The following is a 22990-nucleotide window of genomic DNA, read 5'->3' as shown; positions in this document are numbered from 1 at the left end:
TCCCTATTTGACCTCAGAACTAATCTCCTTTGGAGACTGAGTCCCAGAGGAAACACCAAGAGGTCTTCTTGGACTCCCACCCTCTGTTCCCAGAGCAAATAGCCAGGGCCAATACCAGTGCCTTCCACATCTGGAGGAAAGCCTGGGGCCTCATGGGCCAGACCAAGACAGGAGAAGGACTTGCAGTTGTTCATTTCTTTACTCCACATCCTGAGAAGGCAGTGGCCGTCCTGCCTGAGAACAGAGTTTCTCTGCTAGAAACGGCCAGTGCCTATGTCCAGCATGTGGGTTCCAGTGGCCAGAGAGCCAGAGTCCTGAGCACCTGGAGGGCTGAGCTGGGGAGGCTCTCTGGTGTGTTGCTAACAGGGTGAGCTATGGGAGCTCCAGCTTTCCGTTTGCCACTGCTCATGTGGGTTTCCCTGGTGGCTTAGATGGTAAAGAAACCACCTGCAATGCAGGAGACCCAGCCTCAGTCCCTGGGTTGGGAAGGTCCCCTAGAGGAGAAAATGACTACCCACTCCAATATTGTTGTCTGGGGAATCCCATGGACAGAGGAACCTGGCAAGCTACAGTCCATGAGATTGCAAAGAGTCAGACACGACTGAGTGACTAACACTTTCACTTTTCTTTCATGTGTGTTTTGGATGCAGGAAAAGATAAGTAAGCAAATGATAAGATTTGCTTCAGAGCTTCTTGTGTGCCCAGCATGGTACTAGGTCCTTTGAGGGATGACAGGGAGCAGAACCCCCCAGACTGGGCCTCCTCCCCCTAGACGGTCTGAGCCCAGGCTGGGCAGTGGGTCCTGGGCTCTCCCTCCACTACTGTCCTGTTCTCAGGGGATCCAGCTGGGCAGAAGCCAGCCAGGCTGCCGCTTGGGAGCGGTGTGGTCTTGATATTTCTAGTTACACTTTGCTCTGATTCGCCATTGACCTTCTGTGTCAGTCCCCTCTTGGATGGGCTAGAGAGAGTGACTGTAAAATTTATTGCCCAAACTGGGAGCGAAAGAGGTGAGATGAATAGTTCTGTCAGGACAGTAGACATAAACCCAAGTTGTTCAGGACAAATTGGAACATTAAGGCATTCTAACAAACCCCACCACAGACCCAGTTGAGGTCACGGTGTGGAAGGAAAGACAGGTGAGTGTGAGTTTAATGAGGAGAAGATGGGGGTGGGGCTTAATGATGAAGGGAAGTTGGGGGTAACCTGTAATGTGGCGTTACCTCCAAGCGCATCTCTCCCTGAGGGCGGCACTGTTCCTCGCTCCCCTCTCTCAGGACCAGCCTACCATTCACCCCCTTTCCCTTCCCCATGACTTTCCTACACCCTTGACTTGTGACCGGCCTCACCTTTGGTTTTCCTGCCCCACTCCTACCTCAGACAGGGACAGGAAGGCCTGCCAACTCCCCTTCAGGTGCCCCTGGGGGAACCGGGATTTATCCTGGAGACAAGACCCAACCTCACGCTTCCTCTTCCCTTTTCCCCCAAGTCTGCAGCCTCTTCATTCTGCCTGTGCATCTTCCCAGACCTCCAGGGGCCACGCTGCCCGGCAAGAAAGCTCAGCATTAACGGGGTAGACAACTGGAAATGGAAGGGTAGTCAAACCTTACCATGTGGATACAGGGCACGGGTCACTTGTAAATTCGGTTCCCAGGATATAGTAAGTGAAGTGGAGGTAGGAGCCGAGAGAAGCTGCAGAGCAGGAGATGGAGTCGGGTCCCCTGGACGCTGGAGTTTGACTCTCAGCAGGTCTGACTATTAGGGAAATGGTCCAGGGTGGGGACAGACTGTTCTTGCTCAACCCAGACTAAAAGGCATTGGTGGCAGCCGCTGCATCCTGACATGGTGACGTGTGGAAGAGAAACCGCCTTCCCTTCTGAGTCCTGTGTCCTGGTGGTCCAGATGTTCAGGGTGGGTTCCCTGGAGAATCCCCGGAGGTTCAGCCTGAGAGTGACGGGGACGTGGGGGTGGAGCCTCCTTGATGACTGTGCAAACACTGTCTACTGTGGCAGGAAGGAAGTCATTCTCATCATTGGCAAATGAGAAGGGCAGGTGAAGACCTCTTGGGGAAGTCTTACCCTTTGAAACAATTTGTGGGGAGGGGAGAGGAGAGACCTTCTGGGGTGGCAGGGGTGGCAGGCTGGTGGGTACATGGCAGGAGCCAGAGGCAGAAATAGCAGACTCTCGAGGAGTCTGAGCATGTGTCATGCCTTTGCAAACCTGCTGGGCAGGTCCCGTGCCGAGGAATAGACCGAGCAGTGTTCCCAGAACCAGATGCCACACAAAGTCCCCATTCTACACAGGGGAGAGCCCTGGTCCTGAGCAGGGCGTTGGCAGCCACACTGGCGGGGAAGTGTAGCGTGGGCAGCAGCTTGGGAAGCCGCTCCTCTCACTGGCCTTCTGAGGACACGCGTGACTTTCCGGGGCCTGTGGGGCACCCACGAGGCCCAGAGCTCTGCTAGTGAGACGCTCAGTGTGTGCCACCTTCTGGCACTGAGGCTGTAGCTCCAGGAACAGCGACTTGCCGCATGCTTGGCTCCATGGTACCAGGTGGGGCACGGCCTCCCAGACCTGCCAAAGCCTGTGACGTGGGAACCACAACCAGGTTCCATTTTCAGATGGGAGACCAAGGCTCAGGGAGGTTGAGCCAAGGTGACACAGCTGGTGAGTGGGAGAGTCAGGACCCACACTGGGTCTGTCTTAGCCTCCGGGCAACCTGACACCTCTGTTCTCAGCAGGCAGCCACAGGCATTCAGGGCCTGCCTTGCACATCGTACACAGGCCTGCAGAAATGTTCCTGAGTGGCAGGTTTGGACTTACACACCAATCTGAAGGAGGTGACCTGGGAGTGAGTTCAGTCTGCCCAAAGGTTACTCGGGACAGTGCTCTCTCAGAAGAAGTCCCCCTCTGCTAGAGCCTCAGACCTTGGTGCTTGTCCCACTTTCTTGGGTTCCTTACTTGGGTAAAAGCAGCAGACAAGAACCTGTGTGGAGAGACTGCATGGATAAAACAAGACTTGGATGGTCTGGAAGGCAAATAAACTCAATTTCAAACAAGTCACGTTATTGATGAGCATCTAAGTGCTAAGTCTACCAAGGAAGAAGAGGCCATTGTCCCATAGGTCAACTGGGAGCTAGTCGCACTTTGTTTACCTCTTCCTCTCCTGGCTGTCCCTTAAGGAACACTCCTGGACCTACACACGTGGAAAGAGAATTGGATTCCAGCCTCACCTGACAGCCTCTGCCACATACTGTGCTGATCACTCTCCTTGTCTCCTTTCATCTTCCCAGCTTTGCTAGCTTTTCTTTGAATTAAGTTATGAGTACAGTAAGCCCCCTACATGCTAGTGAATTCTGTTCTGAGAGCACATTAACTCCAATTTGTTTGTAAGCCCAACAAAGTTTGCCTAGGTACCCAACTAACAACAATCAGCTATATTGCACTGTACTGTAATAGGTTTATAATACTTTTCACACAAATAATATATAAAAAACAAATACAAAATATAAAGAAAAACTTTTTAATCTTACAGTGCAATACCTTGAAAAGTATAGTGGCTTGCTGGCATACAGGGACTGGCATTGAGTGAACAGGCAAGAAGAGTTACCAACTAGAGAAGGGAGAGGAGGTGGGAGACGGTAGAGCTGAGGGATCATCAACAATAGGAGATGGAGGCCAAGCTACAACTCCAGTCAAGCCTGATATGACTGGATATGCGAATACACATTCTAATGTTCGAAAGTTCACAACTTGAAGGTTCGAATATAGGGGACTTACTGTATCCTCTCCAGTATGTATATGGAAAACCAAGCTTTAAAGTAAAGATTCAGTGACCTGCCCCATACTGTAAAGTTTACCCATGATTACCGTTCTATGGGCTTCTCAGGTGGCACTAGTGGTAAAGAACCCTGCTATTAATGCAGGAGATGTTAGAACCTCAGGTTCAATCCCTGGGCAGGGAACATCCCCTGGAGGAGGGCATGGCAACCCGCTCCAGTATTCTTGTTTGGAGAATCCCATGGACAGAGGAACCTGGAGGGCTACAGTCCATAGGGTTGCAAAGACTCAGACACGACTGAAATGACTTAGCATGCACGCAGGCACTGCTCTACCCGGTGCTGGGCCTGGCTGTGCAAACCACTCTAGGCACCAGAGCCTGGAGACAGTAGGAAGCACTCAACCTGTCCTTTGGTGGGATTCTCAGAGGTTCTTGGTAAATGAATGAAATCTCAGGTAGTGTTATTAGCAACCTCATAGGACAGGAGAAACACTGGATTTGAGTTAGACACACTTGGGTTTAAATTCTGGCTTTGTCACTTTGTAGCTCGTGACCTTGGGCATGTTTCTTGGTCTCTCTGAATCTCAGTTTCCTTTTCTGTAAACTGGAAGGAGAGTAACTCCCTTGCAGAGTTGTGTGAGGATTACAGATGATACAAGCCAAGCACTTGGCATGAAGTAAGCCCTGGAAGAGAGAGTGTGTGCAGACACTCAGTAGATATGTGCTGAGGTTTACCTACCATGTGTCAGGCACTATGCAAGACACTGGCGATTTAACAGTGCAAAAAGACTCTTGGAATTGTTTTAAATTTACTAGACCAGAAACTCATCATTGTGAGAGGACGTTTTAGAATCCAGGAATGGCTAAACTCAGACTGAGTAACTTGATTTCTCTTTCTGTCAATTCTTAGCTGATGAGCTTTAAAAAGTTGTTTAGTTTCTCTGGGGCTCAGAGTCTTATTTTTTTAAACTAAATGTATCATATACACAAGAGTACAAGTAGTCCTATGTACAGATTCAAAATATATGTGGTACCTACCACCCAGGTTTGAAATGGAACAATTTCAGAACCTTTTAAAACCCACTTTCCTCTTGCCTTTTACATCCCCTTCCTCACTCTACCCCATAGTGAAACTAATATGACTTTTAATTAATGAGTCCTTGCTTTCCTTCGCAAGTTATCATCTCTGTTTGTTTTACAAACAATGTATTGTTCAGCTTTATGTGTTTGAGTTTACATACATGTGTGTTATCTGTGATGCACTTTTTTCACTCAGTCTCATGTTTCTGAGATTCACCCATGTCGAAGCACACAGTCGTGTTGATCAGTTTTCACCACAGCATCGCATTCCGTGAAGAATATGCTGCGATTTGTATCTTTCCTCTTGTTGATGAGCATCTGGGCTCTTTCCAGTTTGGGGCTATTATGATCAGCTAATACTGCTGGGAATATGCTATGGTTGTCTTCTGGTGCATGTGTAGGCATTTCTCTAGGGCACACGGCATTCCATGTTTGGCGTTACTCTATAGCACCAGCTGTCTTCCACAATGGTTGTACCAGAAACACTCCTTTAAGTAGCAGATGAAAGTTCCTATTGTTCTCCATCCTTTTTAACACTTGATATAATCTTCATTTCTAAAAGGAAGAAGTTACACTAGGTGAGCTTCCAAAGTCCCTTTCAGCTATGCTGCTGCTACTGCTAAGTCGCTTCAGTCGTGTCCGACTCTGTGCAACCCCATAGACGGCAGCCCACCAGGCTCCCCCGTCCCTGGGATTCTCCAGGCAAGAACACTGGAGTGGGTTGCCATTCGGCTATAGTAATTGTATAATTCTCAACCTAAGAACTGGGTTTCTGGCTTTATGCATGTGCTTGTCTGATGTGTTGTGCACAGGTGGTCCTGTAAATGCCACAGCCTGACTCTGAGAGCCCCATTCAGGGTCCCCGTGTGCAGCTGAAGCCCTTCCTCACTGGGCTTCCACCAACAGTGGGAGATGGATCCGGCGGCTCCACATCCTCCCCAGCACTTGGGGTTTTGTTCACTTCAACCAAAGGGTGATATCGGGGCTGAGAACATACCAGATGCTCAGTTAATACTTTCTGAATTGCCTTCCTGCCAAGTGGATTGGGAGGGATGGATATTTTTCCTGAACGCTGATTTTAAGAACAAGACGTGGAAGTATTAGAATCGTGTGTGTGCTAGCTAAGCAGAGCACATGGGGCTGGGAACAGTGGTCGGATTTACGAGTGTCTCAGGCTTCTTGATCATTTAAAGACTCCAAGTGAAATGAATTGAATAGTCTCCACTGACCAACTGTTCAGAGTCTGGCCTTGTTCTTTGACTCTCTAACTTGTCCGATTAGAGAGCAGGGAGTATCTGGAAGAAGAATTGAAGAGAACAGAGGTAGTGCCGTGTGGACAGGAGCAGAATGCCCACAGAGAACCCCTTCCCCTTCCAAGGGTTGAGTATTTTGCCTGGGGGAGGATGGGTGCTGGTTTAAATGATATTAGATGTACTCAGTGTCCTGGCAGCTATATAAACAGCCAGCTGCCCACCCACCCAGCCACCCACAGAATAAAAGAATGTGGCTGGTTAGGCAGTTGCATGGGCCACCCCAGCCCACAGTCCTGTAATTACCCATCTAGTCTGTGCCTGTCAGCTCCAGGGGCAGGCGGGCGCCTGTGCCTTGGGCCTCATCTTGGTCACCAGGCCCAGGCTGGGCTCCGTGGCAGGGCCCTGCCCATCCTCAGCCACCCCCACCCCCAGCTCTCCCTGAATGTCTCTCTCTACACCAACCTTTGACCCTTTTGAGTCTAACATATTATATAATAGCTGATAATCATAATAAACCAAAAGGCTACTATAACTTTATGCGTTCCAGGCACTGGGTTAAATGTCTTGCATGCATCTTCTCGTGTGTGCGTCTCAATAATCCTATGAGGTAGGTAATATTGTTATCCCCACTATACAGATGAGGAAACTGAGTTCCAGGAAGTTAAGGGGCCAAATTTCTTGCCCCAAACCATCACAACTTCCAAGTCAGAGCTAGAACTTAAATTCAGGTCTTTCTAAGACCCGACGTGTGGTCATTCTTCCCCTGCCCACCGCCTTTCCTGCACAGGGTCCTGTCTCCCCAAGCGGAGGGAGCTCGGACTCCTCTGTCTCCTCCCCTTCCCTCCCCGTCCTGTCTGAAGAGGCCTAGAAAGAGGCAGCAGGCGGTGCCAGTGGAGGGTGAGTGGGGCAGTTCCAGGCTGGCCAGGGTGATGCTGGAAAACACCTTCGGGGCAGAGTTCTTCATTCCGAAAGACTCTGAATTTCCAGACTTCTGCCAGAGGCGGGAAGTTACTTCTGCCCAGCCTCTCTGGCAAGCGCGCCAACTTCTTGGGTGCCCTGTTAAGAAGTGGGGGAAGGGCTGCCTCAGGTAAAATTCCATTATAATGATCGCCACCTGAGATCTGAATGGCTTTGTTGAAATGGAATTGTGTTAACCTGGGTGTAGGGAAGAACTCCTAAATGAGAAACTGGAGGTGAAATGGAGTTAATTTCCCCCTCAGTGTCTCTCAGTGAGGCTCTGGGAGGGCGTAGAGCCTAGACAGGGAAGAGTCAGATGCATTCCTGCTCTCCTTTGAAAGCCACGCTCCCCAGTAGTAAGGCAGGGCTGGGAGGGGACGAGGCCATGACTGTTCAGTTGTCCATTCCCGGCACTGTGCTGTGAGCCCTCAAGAACAGAACTGAACCCCACGTCCGAGGTGTCATCACGACACCTAAGATACCTAACTCATCACAGATACGCTCAATAGTTTATCGGGTGGAAATGTGTTTGTAGGTAGACTGGGTCCCTTAAGCTAAAAAGGACAGTTGAAGGACAATTGCTTCATGTGACTAAAACATGAGATGAATCCTTCCAGTTATTGAACAGTTTGCATAATAACAAACACTACCACTTACTGAGAAGGAGCCATGTACCAGGTGCTATGCTGAGCACTTTACACACATTGTCTCATTTAATCCTCACAGACAAATGAAGTAGGCATTGTTATTTTTCTCATTGGATAGGTGAGGGAACAGAAGCTTAGAGAGCCCAGGTCATTGGCTCTGGTCACACCGCTGGCAAGGAGGGAAGGCAGGGTTTGTACCCAGGCAGGCTGCCTGGGCTTCCCTGGTGGCCCAGATGGTAAAGAATCTGCCTGCAATGCAGGAGACCGGGGTTTGACCCCTGGATCTGGAAGATACCCTGGAGAAGGGATTGGCTACCCTCTCCAGTATTCTTGTCTAGAGAACTCCACGGACAGAGGAACTTGTTGGGCTACAGTCCATAGTGTTGCAAACAGTTGGACACAACTGAGAGACTAACCAGAGAAGGCAATGGCAGCCCACTCCAGTACTCTTGCCTGGAAAATCCCATGGACGGAGGAGCCTGGTAGGCTGCAGTCCAAGGGGTTGCTAAGAGTCAGACATGACTGAGCGACTTCACTTTCACTTTTCACTTTCATGCATTGGAGAAGGAAATGGCAACCCACTCCAGTGTTCTTGCCTGGAGAATCCCAGGGGCGGGAGAGCCTGGTGGGCTGCCGTCTATGGGGTCACACAGAGTCGGACACAACTGAAGCAACTTAGCAGCAGCAGCAGCAGAGAGACTAACACACAGGCTGCCTCCCAGAACCTCTTTGCTCAACTGTCTCCCTGACCATATTGCTCAGCTGTCACTGGAGGCTGGTTCCAGGGATCAGGGCCAGGTGGGTAACGGCGAGTGCAAACCCTGGCGGGATGGAGTGGAGGGCACAAGCCTGTTCTAGAGAGCCAACCCCACTCAGGCCAGCAGGTCGCCTGGAATTGCAGAACAGTGTGGCCAAAATGTCCCTTTTTTTTTTTTAAATAGGAAGCTGGACACCCAGATTTTTTTCAAAAGTGAAATCTATTTTTTTAAACATTGACAAGTGACTTAAAAATGTATACTCACTGGTGGTGATAGGGAGGAGGGTGACAAACCGAACTCATTCATGGTTGGGTTTAGCTTCCTGCGTATCCTCTGGTAGTTTCTTTTAACAGATGACTGTTACCTGGAGGGGGACTAGGAAAGCCCTAATGTGCACAGAATTCATTACTAGCGCCATGAGTGATCCCTCTCCATGGGTTCAGTCCCATTGCATGATACTTCACAAGGCAGAGTGCTTCCTCCTGGAGAGTAATAATGAAATCTTCCCATCGGATAGGCCTTGAATGAATCCTCCCCTTTCCTCCTTATCTTTCTCCCTCTCTCCTTCCTTTCCCCCTCCTTCCTCCCTTATTCTGTCTTCCCAGTCAGATATTTTTCCTATAGATATTAGAAAGAAAGTTCAATGTAGAGAAAACAAAAGTTTCCTTTTCTTAATGGTCAAAGAAAAGATCTTGAGGCCAAAAAAAAAAGTGGCATTTGGGGGTTGGGCTTGGCAGTCAATGAATGATGCTTCTCGAGCCTGGTCTGAAGCCCTACCAGCACCGCAGGCTCTCCCGGGCTGTGAGGGTGCCATGCTGCTTGCTCTCTTGTGACCTCACGGAGAAGGGCTCATTCTCCACTTGTTACGCTTCAGAGTGCGTTCCCAGCCTTCCACTGTGCCCCTGAATGTAGGCTTCCTCCCCCTCTTAAACACCTGGGAGAAGAACTGTAAACTAATAGCCAATGTTAGTATGGAATATAATGGTTTTTGTAACATATGTTTGAGTCTCAGCTGATACAGCACTCCTGTAAGACAGGTGAACGGAACCTATAGAACCCCCTTTTTGAGGCTTTGTAAAGTAGCAGTGTTTGATATTTTTTCCTTCCATTCCATAAGAGAGCAGTAGCCACGAAGGCCTGCAACTCGGAGTGCAGGAGCCCCTGGCTCCCCTAGGCCTTCCCTTACTTGCCACTCTCACTTCTCACCTGATATCCACAGGTGAGGGTGTGCAGTAGGTGGGACAGCCAGTAAGTCCAGAGCCCCTGACTAAGGTCTCCACCTCCCTGAAACTCCCGCCCCATGGCATGGGCATGGGGAAGGCCCTAAACCAATGGATGGCCGGAGGCCGGCCTCTTTTCCCCGCCTCCCCCCACTGCCTGTTACCTTGAGCCATTGTTCCCCAAGCTGGGCAGAAAATAGCTCACTCAAGAGAATTATTTTTGTCTCTGTTAAACTTCAATCCTGGGCTCCTGATGAGCCTGGCTGCAGAATTGTTTTTCAGGCCAGGGGGAGTTCTGGGAAAAGTGAGGGGTCAGGGAATAAAGGGGAAGCAGTGGTTGGAGGGGTGCACCTCTCCCCCAGAGGACCATGATGACCACAAGCACTGGCCCTCTTCCCGAGGATGCTGCCCATTGGGCGGCCTGACTAGTGGCCGACAGTGTGCAGCCTGCCCAGCCAGCTGGATGCTGTGTCACTCATGGCTCCTTTCACCGAGTGCAGGCCCTGAGCGGGTCCAGAGCGGTGTGCCTCTGCCCAGAGTGTTGAGTGAAGGTAGTGGAAATTCTGTTACATGGTATGGAGGTCCAGGTGGGGGGCTGCAGATGGCTGACTGCCAAGGAGGGAAAGAGGTTTTTGCATTGGAGACCTGGGCTCAGCTCCTCCCTGCCCTGAGGCAGCACCAAATGGCATAGTTCAGTTCCGTTTAGTCGCTCAGTTGTGTCCAACTCTTTGCAACCCCATGGACTGCAGCTCGCCAGGCCTCCCTGTCCATCACCAACTCCTGGAGTTTACTCAAACTCATGTCCATTGAGTCAGTGATGCCATCTAACCATCTCATCCTCTGTCGTCCCCTTTTCCTCCTGCCTTCAAGCTTTCCCAGCATCAGGGTCTTTTCAAATGAATCAGATCTTCACATCAGGTGACCAAAATATTGGAGTTTCAGCTTCAGCATCAGTCTTTCCAATGAATATTCAGGACTGATTTCCTTTAGGATGGGCAGGTTGGGTCTCCTTGCAGTCCAAAGGACTCTCAAGAGTCTCCTCCAACACCACAGTTCAAAAACATCAATTCTTCAGTGCTCAGCTTTCTTGCTAGTCTAACTGTCACATCCATACATGACTACTGGAAAAACCATAACTTTGACTAGATGGACCTTTGTTGGCAAAGTAATGTCTTTGCTTTTTAATATGCTGTCTAGGTTGGTCATAACTTTTCTTCCAAGGAGCAAGAGTCTTTTAATTTCATGGCTGCAGTCACCATCTGCACTGATTTTGGAGCCCCAAAATAAAGTCTGTCACTGTTTCCACTGTTTCCCCATCTACTTCCCATGAAGTGATGGGACCAGATGCCATGATCTTAGTTGTCTGAATGTTGAGCTTTAAGCCAACTTTTTCACTTTCCTCTTTCACTTTCATCAAAGAGTCTCTTTAGTTTTTCTTCACTTTCTGCCATAAATGTGGTGTCATCTGCATATTTGAGGTTATTAATATTTCTTCCAGCAGTCTTGATTCCAGCTTGTGCCTTCATCCAGTCCAGCGTTTCTCATGATGTACTCTGCATAGAAGTTAAATAAGCAGGGTGACAATATACAGCCTTGACGTACTCCTTTTCCTATATGGAACCAGTCTGTTGGTTCATGTCCAGTTCTAACTGTTGCTTCTTGACCTGCATACAGATTTCTCAGGAGGTAGGTCAGGTGGTCTTGTATTCCCATCTCTTTCAGAATTTTCCAGTTTGTTGTGATCCACACAGTCAAAGGCTTTAGCATAGTCAATAAAGCAGAAGATGTTTTTCTGGAACTCTCTTGCTTTTTCAATGATCCAACGGATGTTGGCAATTTGATCTCTGGTTCCTATGCTTTTTCTAAATCCTGCTTGAACATCTGGAATTTCACGGTTCACGTACTGTTGAAGCCTGGCTTGGAGAATTTTGAGTAATACTTTGCTAGCTAGTAGTAATACTTTGCTAGTGTGAGATGAGTACAATTGTGCGGTAGTGTGAGCATTCTTTGGCATTGCCTTTCTTTGGGATTGGAATGAAAACTGACCTTTTCCAGTCCTGTGGCCACTGCTGAATTTTCCAAATTTGCTGGCATATTGAGCGCAGCACTTTCACAGCATCATCTTTTAGGATTTGAAATCGCTCAACTGGAATTCCATCACCTCCGCTAGCTTTATTCATAGTGATGCTTCCTAAGGCCCACTTGACTTCACATTTCAGCATGTCTGGCTCTAGGTGAGTGATCACACCATCGTGATTATCTGGGCAGCACTGAATGGCACTCTGTGCAGCAAATCAGTTCCATCTTTGCCCCAGGTACCAAAGAAAAACAAGGAAGAGGAAGATGGCCAAGGGGTAGGGTTGGGGGAGAGAGTTTTAGTTTGGAGACAGTTCAAGGGTTAGGACAAAGGCTGCTATTTCCTACCACTTTGTGGCCCCAGGGAAGAATCCTCCAGTGGTTTGGCCTGAAACGCAAAGCAAGAGGGTTATCTTCAGTGATAGCTCTAAGGGCTATCAGCAGTGAGCGTGGACTTCTGGACTTGGGGTACGGCCTGGCAGGTGCAGGGGACTTCCTGCACGTGTCCATGGTCCAAGTTGTTTACGACCGTCGTGTGTGTGTGTGTGTGTGTGTGTGTGGCTGATGCCCTTAGAGGGATTCCTGGGAACAAGGAAGTGACCTTGTGGACTGGGAGACAGGAGTGAGCCGAGCCGGCTGGTGGACACAGGTCTGGGGACCGGTCGGCTGTGCGGTAAGTCAGCTCTCCCTGTGCCTGGCAACCATACCTGGCTGCCCTAGACAGATTGACGCATTAAATAAGGATTGGCTGGTGATATGCTGCTGAGTTGTTCACAGCTTCTGTCTGCCCTTGTTGAACCTTTTCTTCTCTCTTTCGGCTTTCTCTCACATTTTCTTATTTAACTGGGCTGGACTTTCCAGAATTCTCCCCTCCACCTTTCCTTTCCCACACAATTACTGATGGCCTTCTTCCCAGGGCAAAGAGTCAGTGCAGAGAGGCCCGCTGCCCAGCTGACCCAGGGGTCCATTCTCCATGAACCATAGAGTAGGAGGCCCATTTTTACTTCCTTCACAAAACTCAAGGTTGATTCAGGTTGGAACGGGAATCTGAATGGAGTCTGAAAGTCTTTGGTTGCAAAATACCACTGCAACAATTTAAAATTCCTGGTATTTGAGAGTCAGCGGGTTTACTAGAAGAAGTACTCAGTAGTGGAAAGAATGGAATTTACTTCCGACTGAAATGAGTGTGGTTGGTTGGTTTCTTTCTTGCTGGTGCCCCCCACCCACCCCCCCAGCCAGCCATATAGAGCTAGTTTCTCTGCCTCCAGCATGCTCTTTCCCTTTTGCTCATTCAGTATTACCTGCCTGACCTCTCTCTACCCTCTCACCACTCTCTTGTTAGAACTATGGTCCTTCCTGTCTCAGCTGGGAGACGGAGAAGTGACATCCTCTGAAGAGCTTCTCTGCCTCTCCAAGACTCAGGCCAGGTGCTCCCCCACCTGCTCCCATCACACCTGTGCTTACCTGCATTGCAGCCCAGATCCGAGTTGAAGATTCCTGTCCTTTTCTCCCTGTAGACAGTAAGCTTCGTGAGGTTGGGCCTCTGTGTGGCTTACCATGGTGTCTCCAACTCCTTGTGTAGGGCTTGCCATATAGTCAGGGCTTAAAACCAGGCAAGGGTCACCATCAGAGATAAGGCATCAGAGACCAGAACCAATGGCCACCACAGCAAAAAGCCAAGGAGAAATGCTGTGGCCTCCCTGGTCCTCCAGTAGAGTCCCCAGGAAGAAGTCTACGCAGCAGGATGGCTGGAATTCTGACCAGACTGAAGCTCTGGAAAAGCTCTCCGGAGGATATCTATCATTCTACATGGGAACTGAGGAGCAAGTTGGGGGTGACTAGGCCTGCCCTTGAAAGTAAACGGGAACCTCCCAGGTTGGCCTCTTCCTGAGAAGCCTCAGGAATACAGGAGGAGTGTTCACCTCCTCACGAATAATGCTGAAGACAGACAAGATGTCTGGGTAAATGAGGCTTCCCTGGTGGCTCAGACGGTAAAGAATCCACCTGCCAATGCAGGAGACCCAGGTTTGACTCCTGAGTGGGAAAGATCCCCTGAAGAAGGGAATGGCTACCCACTCCAGTATTCTTGCCTGGAGAATTCCATGGACAGAGGAACCTGGCAGGCTACAGTCCATGGGGTTGCAAAGAAGCAGACACAACTGAGCGATTAACACACACAAACATGGGACTCGACATGGGACTCGCAGAGAGTTACCCAGCCCTGCCTATCTCAGAGAACCTGGGACCCTCGTAGATTTCTGACACAGGCCTCAGAATCTATCCTGGGATCCATGAATGGCTTTCCAGGGCTGCCAAGAGTGGGGAACAGTCAGCAGTCCAGGCCCACTAAATCAGAACCAGCCCAGTGCCTAGGTTTGGGGCCATGACAGAGCCACTGGCCTCTGCAGCCTTCTGCTGCCTGCAGAGGGGCAGGAGTGGGGCAAGGAAATGCCACCGCCCTCAGAACACACAGGGGATGCCATGGTATGCTGAGCCAGTGTCCCACCGTGGAGAGAACAGATGCTTGATAAGCCCTGGACAATGAAGGAGGTAGGAGAGAGACTTGGGGCGAGAGAGGAAAAGGACCTGCGATGAGCAGAAGTGATTAGTAATTGGTGGCACCTTGGTAGCCACGGTGTCATCTTCCCTGTGGAGGAAAAGTCCAAATGTGTAGCTCAGCTTCTCTGCTTGCTGGGGAGAGAAGAGAGCAACCCATTCTCCCCGTCCCTAGCAGCCAGATTTTTGGGAGCCACAGCCAGTGGGTGGGGTGGTCAGTTTTTTCCCAGTTAAGAAATGTGGCTTTCTGGGCAATGTTTGTTTGGGGTGGGGCTTTTGGGATCAAGAGCAGACTTCTGTCCTCTCTGGGTCCTGAACTCTTCGTGACTGTACTAACAGTAACTGCTGTAATAATGAGAGCAAACATATAAAACTCTGGTGTCCTGGGCACCGTGCTGAGTGCTGCGTGGAGAACTTGGTCTCTGTGATCACCTGAGACCTGGGAGCGCTCATGTCTCTATTTGTAGATTAGGACATGGGGAGGGGCTCTGGGGGAAGTGGGATGGTAGTCAGGTAGCCAAGGTGTCAGGCTGGCCAAGTGATTGTGGAGCTGAGCAAGGGCTGTGAAACCAAGGATCCGGAATATCTTGCTTGGAGCTGGCAGGACCTGGGGCTTGGGTACTACCTTTCCTGCAGTGCAGGAAGAGGCTGAGTGATATAGAGATTGCATTGATCCCAGAAGAAAAGCGAGGAAGACCACTCGCTTCCCCTGTGGCGGTCTCAGTTTTCTTCTGCTAGGAAACCAGAGACTCTGGGCTGCAGCTACGCACAGGCTGGTTCCCTATGCTTCACTAGTCACCGTCACTGCCCACAGTTTCCGGTAGTTACCTGGAGAGGAATAATCAACCCAGAGATCTTGTTGACAAAGCTGAGGGCTGAGTTTCCACTGGAAAAAAAGCAGCTTGCAGGAATAATTGTTGATAAGAAGTGGAAACATATCTAAGTAAACTATGAATCTCCTGTTCCACTGCCTAGAACCTCGTGGATTCCTGCCTCTGGGTTCTGCTCAGCTCCAGGAAGCTGCCAGTTTTCCCAAGAATGACAGGACAGTCTGCTGAGAAACAGTCTTGGTGAATGTCCAATAGAGTGGGAGCCTGTGGCACGGTTTCTGTGCAGTGACCCACTACCTCTTGACACTGTAGGGGTCAGTCAGCCCATGACCTTTATCGGGTTCTCGAGAGTGAGGTATAGTCCCCAAAAAGTTAATTAAGAAGCACTTTCAGAAGAAAAGTTATTCCTGAAACCGCTGGGTCATCAGCCACTTCATTTACCGTGCTTCAGTCAGCCATTAAACAGTTTGATCCACCTCAGCCTTGTTCCTAGAGCCACAGTGCTGGGGGTCAGCCTCCCCTGGAAATAGCTAAGCCTGAGATGGAGGTGGCAGAAATGCTTGGAAGAGGTTATATAGCTACTCACACTCTTCTGTAGGCCCTTTTCTTAGGCTGGAAGCTCCTTTCCAGGTGAAGGCCAAGGAGACAGACACTGTCTGCACTGACCACCTTACTCACTGCCCTGGTGGGAATCATGACCATACCTGGGATGTGTATGAAGCCTAAATCAAATGAAATGTAGCCAGGCTAGCTTCCTCTGCTTCTCCGCTGAAACCTCACTTGCATCATAAACGTTGCAGAGTTTTTCTATTTTTCATGACAATTTTCCAGCAGGTGAGGAATGGGTTACTTTTTCTACTGTGTGTGGTGGCATCATGCGGTGGCCTTGTCGACCCCTCCTCAAGAGACCGTGTGGGAATGGCCTGATAGATTCATCTTAGATGGCTGTGAAGAGCTGGTCTAGGACCAGTAGTTGAAAACTACTGGGGCTCTTTCATCTGTGCATAATGACAAACTTTCTAAGCGTGGAGCCATCCAAAGAGAATGGGTTGGCCTCGGAGATAGTTCTCCAACAGAAAAGATATTCAAATACAGGCTAGAATATTGTAGAAGGGATTTAAAATGGTTGGACTAGGTGATGTTAAGTTTCCTTTCAATCTTGAGATATTCTGAGATGACTGGTATCCATTGGGTTTTACTTTGGACAATGTAGTCTGCAGAAAATAATTTCCAAACGCTCTCACCATGTGTGTGTAGGATCTGAGGAGATGGTGGGGGAAGAAAGCATTAGGCCGAGTTCTAACTCTGCAGTGCACTTTCCTCTCTCCTTGCTCTCATGTCCATTCTGTTCCTCTCAGCTTCTTCTGGAAGGCAATGCTGAGATTGTTCTGGAAAAACAATATGGGTATATGCTGGGGATGGGAGAGAAGAAAGAAAGGGCATGACCCCAACTGGCTATGAGACTAAGCTGAGCCTAAATTATACTAGAATAAAGAGATGACAAGTGAAAAATTGGGTCGGTCATACAGTGTTCAGCACTCTATGGGCAGAGTTGCAAGGATGATGAAATGAAAGTAACAAGAAAAGGGCATGCACGCATAAGCCCATGTGCAATTGCAGCTGGCGTGTGCACAGACTCACCCCCTCCAGAGACAGCCCGATGTGTGGTTGACTCCATGTGTGCCAATTTTAGGAAGAGGAGGAATTTTCTCCCCCTCTGCTGGGAAATCACATAGCTTTCCAGTTCTTTCTGGAAGGAGAGGGAGCTTTGAGCTAATGTTCACAGTTAGAAAGCCCATTCTGATCAGTCCATTCCTGGCGCAGCTAAGCTGGGAGCCCGCTCTTGGGCTCCCAGCCCCCACAGGACCCTTGCAAGGGGCCACAACCCTCCTGTTCTTCCTGGGCCTTAGCATCTGAGGTGAAGGGGCCTCACCTGTTCCTGGAAGGGTCGGGGAGAGAACTCAGTGAAGGAATTTCATTCCTGACTGATCTTAACGCCTCATCATGGTGGGAATTTGGCCTGGGAGTTGCACACTTTCAGACCTGGAAAAGACCTTAGAGGTCAGACCTCTGTCCACTGCTTGATCCTCCCAGAGTCACAGCTTTGCCGCCCTCAGGAGTCCGGGGAGGTCCAGTGACGGCAGCAGAGTTAAACCTGGCCCAGCGGCAATTTGATCCTTGTCTTATGAGGGCTCTGCTCCAGATACCCTGCAGCGCCAACCCCAGGAGACTGTCCTAAGCGAAACTCTGCCTGGGGGCGTCCATTCAGCAGAAGCCGCTGGAAGATGGGGTGCCTGCTGTGTGAGCTGCCAGGCAGACGTGTGGGAGAGGCAGTGGTTGTGGCTTCGATGACTGGAAGGAAACATGTTATCTCCTCATTTCTTGCTAAGGCAGGGTCAGACCTGGGGTCAGACTCAGGCAGGGGTTTTGATGTGGGATGCAGAGCCTGGAGGAGTGGAAGCCAGGGGCTTTCTGCAGAGCTGAACCACTCCCCCTCTGCTTCTCTAAGGCTCAGTGCTAGGGGCATGGGTATTTCTAAGGCAGGAGCAGGAGGGGGTGGCTTTGGGGACAGTCCCAGCAAAGGCAGTGGGATGTTCTCATACTCAGAACATGAATTGGGGTGGGGGTTGTATGATGTGGCAAAGGGGGTAGTATTAAGTTGTTTTTTTCCACTTGTCCTTTTTTCACCCTGTGTCTTTGCCCCACTTTCCATCAACTTGGACCTACAGGACCATCTTTCCTATAAGGACCACCCAGTAGTGCAAAGTTGCCTGGGGAGGAGAGCTCCACCTTTTCATGGGGGTTTTCCTGGATGAAGGGGTTTGCCAGGATGAAGAGAGATCCTGGCTGATTTGGGAGCCTTGGGAAGAAAAGAGCCACAACATTCTTCCGTGGTGACCTGGGGATGGTTCTGTCTGTTCCTCCCTGACTTTGTGGAGGTGAGGGGAGCCCAGGGCTTAGGGGAAGGAAACCACTGAGCTATGTCCCTTAGGAAAGGTGGCAGAGTAGAGATGCGGGGCTCAGCTGCCTCGGTTCAAATCTGGGCTCCAAAGATAATCATCTTCTCTGTGCCTCAGTTTCTCCATGCCTAGAGGTTGTTGTGAGGATTAAGTGAGTGAGTGCACAGGAGGAATCTGGAGCAGGGCGGGAGTGAGTACTAGCGCCCCTGCCAGTGGTTATCACTGGGCTGGAAGAGTGGCGAGGAGAAGAGAGCTGCCCTTTATTGGCCACTGCAAGCAGCCCCTCCTTGCCTGGTCCCTGGCTGCACTGCTGGCCTGGCCGTGGGACCCTGGGCAAGTCTCAAAGTGCCTTACCTGGAGTTTGGTTTTGCCATCTGTAAAATGGGACTGCTCTGCATCTTGCAGGATGGTTAGGAGGTTACATGAGATCCCAGGTGGGAAGCTTAGCAGTCTGGCACATGGTAGATACGCACACACTTTCTCTGTAAGTTCAGGGATGGCGAGCCACTTAGATCTCAGATCTGACTTCTGAGTGTCTTAAGGGCTGAGAGCAGTGGTCCTTTCTATACCCAATTGGTTCACCTTAGACTTCCTGTGGAGCAAGCCAGGAGTCTGGGAGATTGCCAAGGCTGTGGAGTAGGATCCTGAAGAGCCTTGTTGGCTGGGGGCCTTGGGCAACACAAGCAGAGGGAGCAGAGGAGAGCCTGGGGCAGTGGCAACATCTCTGTGCCCTGCAGGTATCCCTCCTCCACCCACGGTCCTTGGGAGGGGGTCGCTATGTCCACGTTATCTCAGTAGGGTCCACTGACACTCTCCTCGCATGTTGCTTGGGGGCACATGGGTTAGGGGGCTGGCAGTCCTAGGACTGAGCCCAGGTCTGGATGCTCCTTGCGCTTTCCCTGCCCCTGCCTAGTCGGACCACTAGGAGGCAGAGAAACAAAAGCTGAGGGTCTGAACCTTCCCCATCGGGGGGTTTGCCTTAAAGGCCTTTCCAGGGCTCAGGGTCAGACACTTATGTATCTATTATCTCCCAAGCTACTTCCTATTGGTGTCAGCGAAGGGGGGAAGAGAGAGAGAGAGAGAGTGTGTGTGTGTGTTTGTGTGTGTGTGTGTCTGGGTAGACAAGTAGCGCTGGGTGTGGGTGAAGGTAGGAAGGGTGAAATTCGACCAGCCCCAGCTTGGTGAACCATCACACCACTAAGACCCAGAGTCTGGACACCAGAGTCAGCCCACCTTCAGCCTTCGCCAAGGCCGGGGGTGTTGAGCATGTCTGGGAGAGAGCTAAAAGTGGCAGAAAACATCCTGTTTGAAAGCCGTCCGTTGCTGTATTTAACCCCTGCAGCACCTGCTCCACCTACACCCGGGCTCCTCAGACCGTACACCCCAGACACCTGTCTCTGAAGCCATCCCAAGAGGCCAGGTCTGACTGCACTGCCTCCAGCGCCCAGGCGCTGGTCTCCTTCCGGCCCTCCAGAGCCTGCCAGGCCACCCTCCGGCCCTGCTCCTCCAAGCATCCCTAAAACCTGGGGTGGGGCCGTGGGAGGAGTCGAGCTCCCGGCACCCTCTGAAGCAAGGAGGCTGCTTCCCTCTGCCCTCCCGCTGGACGCTGCTCACCCCCCCCCCAAGAGAGGGTGGTTCCCGGCTGCCGGCTGGGCTCCTGCCCCTTCAGCCCTGCCAGTGATGACACGTCTGCCTCCAACAGATCACTTCTGTCCAGTTTTCAGTCCCCGTTCTGAGGCCCAAAGTCCCTGGAAAGAGGCTCACATCCTCCCTGATGGGCCCTCTAGAGCTCCAGTGGTGAGATCAACACAGGGCTGTATATAAAGCATTTATTTTCCTTTTTTCATTTCAGAATCCTTTTGGTTGGAAGTATCTGCGAGCCCTCACAGAAGGGCACCCCTTGGCCTGACTTCCCTGTCCCCCTGCTCCTACAGGTGGGTGTTTCCTCCTCAGCCACAACCTCTGGGCTTTTTGTTTTTGAGGGATGAGGCGGGCAGGGATGTTGGATGGGGGCAGATAGGAAGGCAGTGGTCAGAGGGAGGGAGAGATACTCCCTGCCTTTGGTAGATGTGGGTCGGTGCGTCCTGTGTCAGCAGAGTCCACAGCAGCCCGAAGCTGAGACCAGAGCTGGGCCCAGGTCGGGGTAGGGGCTCAGAGGGAGGGGCTTGCAGACACCCCGGCCAGGACCCCAGGGGGTCATCAGCAAGGTGGTATTTCCAGCCCAACTCCCATCTCCTTTGTCTCTCCTGCCCTCTGCAGTCTCTGCCCTTCACTCCTAGCACTACCAGCTCTCAGGCCATAGATGCCTGGACATCCTCTCCACCTCTGGACTCTGGTCCTAGGTCCTGGCTTCTTGGTAGCAGCATGTAACCCTAGGTAGGGCTGAGTTGTCTCTTAGTTCACCTGAAATTGTCCTGCTCACTGTGGGCCTCTGGCTGCTGGGTCCAGCCTTCGGTTGGGCCTAACCCAATGCCTGGGGCCCCACTCCGGGGGCCAGCAGCCTTCCTGGCATCCCCCTGTTACAGGAAGGCACAGTTGCGGTGCTGTGTTGACACATTCTGCCAACTCTCTTGCGTTATCACATCTTCCATGAGCCCAGATGATGCTGAATACTTGTTAGACTGATTTGACCGATTTCCCTCCACCCCCACATTTAATTTGTCTTTTTTCCACCAAATCCACCAGATGTTGGCCTCTGAATGACACAGAGTCTGTAGCAACATGACTGGGAGTTGCAACATCTCAGCTGACCTAGGGTTAAGCCACAGGCATCCTAGACAGTTTCTCCTCCTGGGGCCTCTGGATTCCCTGCCCACTCTGATGTGTATGTCATACTCCAGAAGCCTGGAGTCAGCATAGACTTCCTAAGGGTTGTGGGGACAAGGCTGACAAACTAAAGGCACCCTCTCTTTTATTTTTGTTTTAACAATTAGGCAATGTTTTATATATACAGATGAGCATATAAAACAGATAATAGTATTTTAGTAGTAGTAGTAGTAATGGGGCTTCCCAGGTGGCTCAGTGGTAAAGAATCTACCTGCCAATGCAGGAAGCACGGGTTCAATTCTTGGATCTGGAAAATCCCCTGGAGAAGGAAATGGCAACCCACTCCAGTTTTCTTAACTGGGAAATCCCATGAACAGGGAGCCTGCTGGGCTACAGTCTTTGGAGTTGCAAAGAGTCAGGCAAGACTTAGTGACTAAACACACACACACACACACACACACACCATAATACCTACCACTCACACACACCATAATACCTACCACTCAAAGAAATTGAATATGGCTAGTATGTAATGCCTCTGCAAGTCCTCCCCAATCTCACTCCATCAGAAGTTTCTGTTAATCATTCCTTTGTTCTTTTTTTTTTTAAGTGCTTGTCTCTGGGCATGTATGTATATAAAAACATGATAGCTTAACAAGTATCAGCCTTGCTATGATTGGGCTGGGCAACAAGATGACTGTTATTAAAGTTCCCAGGAAAAGAAAAGCTGAAAGAGAAAGTAGGAGGATCTACTAGGTCTGTCTGTGATCAGGGACCCTCTACCCCTTCAGGACTGATAGTCCTTATCTGTCCCACTTCCTTCCTTTAGCTTAAAATTCTTGATGGATTATTTTGTCCAATATTAAGTCTTTGTTTTGTACATTTGGTAACTGTAGTTGCTGCTGCTGCTGCTGCTAAGTCGCTTCAGTCGTGTCTGACTCTGTGCGACCCCATAGACGGCAGCCCACCAGGCTCCCCCGCCCCTGGGATTCTCCAGGCAAGAACACTGGAGTGGGTTGCCATTGCCTTCTCCAATGCATGAAAGTGAAAAGAGAAAGTGAAGTCGCTCAGTCGTGTCTGACTCTTAGTTGCTAGAGAACCTCAATGTTTGGACTTCTCTGGGCCTCGTCTGTAACGAGTAATAATAGTAGTACTTGCAAGGGACTTGCCTGGAGGTCCAGTGGTTGGAACTCCATACTTCTACTGCAGGGGGCACAGGTTCGATCCTTGGTCAGGGAACTGGGATGCTGCAAGCCTAATAACAACAATGATAATAACAACAATAATAATAGTACTTGCCTCATTGGAGTGAGTTGAAGATGGACTGAAAAAAGACCCTACTGGTCTTTGATGTACCTTGGCTCAGGTAAAGGGCCTAGTCATTGGAAAGAAGCTCGGAGCCCCCAGGGGCCCCTGGAAGCTACCTCTCTCAGTGGGATGACGTGGTACTGTGGTATGGGAGGGGGTAGGGCACTTACCCCCTTGCCACTGACTTTCTCACTTGATTTCCTTCTGCCCTGAGGCCAAGGCACTTAAACCTGTGGTGACCCTTGTGAGGACTCAGATAAAACTGGGAGGCAGCCCCATCTGAAACCTTTCTCCAGGCAGGAGGGACCCCAGACTTAGCCCTGAGCTAGCAGCCGGCAGGATTGCAGGCAACAGGTGAAGCTGAGGTCCCAGCTTGCCCAAGGGAAGGCTTGTCAGCTGCTTCCTGAGAAGATTCTCCCAGAGCTATTGTATTTTGTCCCCTCGGTCTCTTTCCCCTTCTTCTTCAAGTGTGAAATCTATCTCTAGATGATAATGCCTATTTATAAAAGCAGCCTCTGAAAACAAAATTAGTTCCTGGTATACGACTCACATTACTCAGGACGTTCAGAACAATGTGTTGAATTTACATTGAAGGGAGAAGGGGGCAAGGCTTTGATGACCTTGATATCAGGACAGCAAGGACACCAGGCTGTCCGTCTTGAGCGTGGGGCTGCTTGGAGCTGGCATGATAGAGTCTGCTGTGGGCAGGTAATCTGTCCTCTTCCCCTCACCCTCAAGGATAGAGGGGCTGAGAGTGTCCCTCTGTGTACAAGGCTGTTGGAGGCCCCCTTCCCTTTTGGAGGC

The 22990-nt window shown here is 50.4% G+C and overlaps 1 protein-coding gene across 1 annotated transcript in view; it reads left to right on the top strand.

Annotated features, from left to right (window-relative positions):
• The window catches only part of LOC120858137 (vitamin D3 receptor), a 106672-nt gene that overhangs the window by 51515 nt on the left and 32167 nt on the right, over positions 1-22990 (top strand). Inside the window, exon 2 of the mRNA XM_040233988.1 lies at positions 19965-20046. The gene's annotated coding sequence lies outside the window, so the exon portion shown is untranslated. The remainder of the gene's footprint in view (positions 1-19964; positions 20047-22990) is intronic.

Source organism: Oryx dammah, unplaced genomic scaffold (assembly GCF_014754425.2).
Source record: "Oryx dammah isolate SB20612 unplaced genomic scaffold, SCBI_Odam_1.1 HiC_scaffold_29, whole genome shotgun sequence".
NCBI classification, from domain to species: Eukaryota; Metazoa; Chordata; class Mammalia; order Artiodactyla; family Bovidae; genus Oryx; species Oryx dammah.
Note: the sequence above shows the minus strand (reverse complement) of the source record. Positions and strands in the feature narration are given on the sequence as shown.